Source organism: Arachis hypogaea, chromosome 18, assembly GCF_003086295.3.
Source record: "Arachis hypogaea cultivar Tifrunner chromosome 18, arahy.Tifrunner.gnm2.J5K5, whole genome shotgun sequence".
In the NCBI taxonomy this organism is placed as follows: domain Eukaryota; kingdom Viridiplantae; phylum Streptophyta; class Magnoliopsida; order Fabales; family Fabaceae; genus Arachis; species Arachis hypogaea.
Window position 1 is genome coordinate 53076892 of NC_092053.1, and position 3217 is coordinate 53080108.

The 3217-nt window shown below is 33.5% G+C and overlaps 1 pseudogene; it reads right to left on the minus strand.

Annotated features, from left to right (window-relative positions):
- Positions 1–1171: 1171 nt before the first annotated feature.
- LOC112773175 (probable glutathione S-transferase parC) lies at positions 1172–2477 on the minus strand (annotated as a pseudogene).
- Positions 2478–3217: the final 740 nt, after the last annotated feature.

Sequence of the window (3217 nt, forward strand, 5' to 3'; positions counted from 1 at the left end):
ACGTACGGTTATTATCATCTTCTCTCATCCTCACACCGCGCCGCTGCACTCCCCGTCGGCCATACCGACACCGCCACAGCCTCCCACCGATTCCGCCTCCACCTCCGTCAGTCAGTCCAATGTGCCACGTCCTTTGCTGCTGTTTATGCGCCACTCTTCCGGCAGCCATCATCGCGGACGGTAAGTCTTACTCTCTCGTCCTCCTCTCTGGAGAAAGTCAACTCAACTCTCCAATTCCTTGAAGATCCACCACCACGCCCAACAGCAACACCTCCCTGCAAGTAACGCCACTACCAGCACCATCCATCTCCATCTTCTTTTGCATCGTCTTGTTCTATTTTTTTTTGTTTTTTACAAAATTTTGATCTACGAACACACCAAAAAAGCAATGTGAAGCATCAAATTTTCAGGATAGTAGATGATGTTAGGACTATGATTGGTCTTATATGGGGAATGATCAAATATTCAAAATAAGACTATGGGGAATGGTTGAAGGAAGCTAATATGTAATGGTCATTGGCCAGGGAATATTTCCCGAAACGAACTCCGCTACTCTCCATATTATATAGGATGGTCATTTTAGTCGATATGCGGATGATTATTTTAATTATTATGTGGATGATTATTTTGATTGGATTGTATTTAGTTATATATAGTTAAAATATATTGAATGTTCAATTTATTAGATATGTGGATGATTATTTTTATCCTTGAGTGGATGGTTATTTTCACTATGAGTGAGCGACGGAGGCTCCTTGTCACGGGGCAATCCGGTGACGGGATGTTCAGCCGTGACAGTGCGCAGCAGTTGCTGCAGCAAGGGAGGACAAGCGCAATGGAGGTTGGCCACTAAAGTCCTAATCGGCACAAACGCAGGTTGCAGGTCACACGATGGCTGCGGGTCGGGATGTTCAGCAGCGACAGTAGGGGGTTTGAGGGGTAGCGTTACTTTCCGTTCAAAAAGGGGAATTGAGAAAAAATTAAAATTAAGGATTATGTGGTAGAAGTTAAAACAAAATTGAACACTAATTTTTGAATTAAGATAAAAGTGGGTTAATTTTCATTTTTAATTCATATTGGACCAAACAAACAACCCATTATAATTATTGTAAAAATACCTCATTGACTTCCTAGCGAGATTCATTCTTAAATCATTCCTCTAAACGCTCACTATTTTAATACTTTAAAACTATATTACTGAGAACGTTACATATATTGGAAACAAAGGCAACTTGTTACTCGATATCCACTATTAAACAAGGTGAACTCTAATATTTACAATAATTTTCAAGAAACAATAATGTTATGAGCTTTTTTTTTTTTTTTCAAAATTATTTCCCAACGATCTCACTGAATTTGAAACCTTTTCTTAACCTCCAACACAAAGTCAAAAGACCTTGAATGGATCAGGAAGGGTCTTCGAAACACTCTCCCTCATGTTGCATCTTCTGACCCATTCCATGAACTTGGGACATTCTTCCTCCACACTAAATTTGCATAACTTATCATAAGTGTAAAACCTGCATGTGATTGGTATCCATGCGATATCCAAAAGGGCAAAATGGTCACCTCCAAAATAAGGCTTTTCTCCAAGTTCATTTTCCAGCAGTTTCAAGCACTCCACAAACTCTCTCTTTGCAGCATCTTGGTCTTCTCCCTTGTTAGCCCACAACTTCTTGCCACAGGTAGTTGTCTGCATTATCGAATTTTCACATCGAATAAATCTTTTTCTCATAAGTGTCATAAAAATAAGAGTAAATTATGTTTTGGTTCCTTAAGTTTTGTTCAAATTTTAATTTTATCTTTAACACGTGAGACGTCCTACTTTTTCAATAAATAATACGATTAATAATGTAGTTAAAAATTGAAATTTTTAATAAAATTAAAATAGTAAATTGAAAATATAAAATATAAAATCTTAACATAATTTAACTGGTAAAATTATTTGATCCAATTAAAATTTTCAAAATCAATTGATTTATTTAAAATGATAATATCAAAAGATTTTATTTATCTTAATACTGAAAATTAAAATCAAACCCTCACCTTAGTTTTCTACTTTAGAGTGTATGATTCATCAATTCATATATATATATATATGACTTATTTAATAAGAGTAAGAGAGAATGGTAACTAACCTTTTTGTCAAAGAAATCAATCCAAAACCTGGCTTTGGCTCTGTAGTAAGGATCAGCAGAGAACAACTGCTGTTCTTGCTTCCAAACCTCATCAATGTATTCAAGAATGATGAGGGACTCACAAATGGGCTTGCCATTGAGGATGAGCACGGGAACTTTCTTGTAAATTGGATTTGACTCGAGGAGTAATTCACTCTTGTTTTTATCTTCAAATACATCTCTCTCTTCCTTGTATTGGAATTCAATTCCTTTCTCTAACAAGGCAATCTTCACCCTCAAAACATAAGGACTGGTCTAGAATCCCAAAAGAACTACCTCTTCCATTTTCTTATTTATTTATTTATTTTTTATGCAGAGCAAATGAAGTACTAATTAAGTACACAGTTTTTAGTTGTTTCTTTTTTATCATTTTATAGCACTACTATACATTGTGATAATAATGTTCATAAAGTATATATGAGTAGTTGACAAGAAAACAATAATTTATATGTGATTGATACAGTTCACCGTTATAGCTAATAATTAATTAACGAAAAATTTAAACACGAGCCATATTAAGACAATATATAAATAAATATACTAAGCTTTGAATGTGCAAGCTAAGATAGTTTCCTAGCTTTTCTGGTCTGATCTCATCACCGACTAACTAATTGTTTACTTTCCTTTTGTTGAAGAAAAGTTGGATTCGAATTCTTCAAGGATTCAAAACTAATTGTTTTATAGTGCTCGATCAAGATCTAATACTCAATGTGACTAGATTCGTGAGAGCTCAAATTCAAATATAAAACCCATTCTGATAAATATAATATTAGAATCGAATGAATTCGCTTTGGCTCCAAAAGCTATCTTAAAAGAGGATGATTATCTGATAATAATTTATCTCACACTTATAGTAAGACTATAAATTCGATCTATATAAATTTCGTAACAATTCCGTTATGTAACTAACAAGAATTTTAATAATTTTTACTAATTTTTATTTATAATTGTATTATTTAATAAAAGTATCTTTATAAATATATTTAATAGAAATATTTTTTTATAATTATGTTTAATAAAAATATTTTTATAGATGTGTC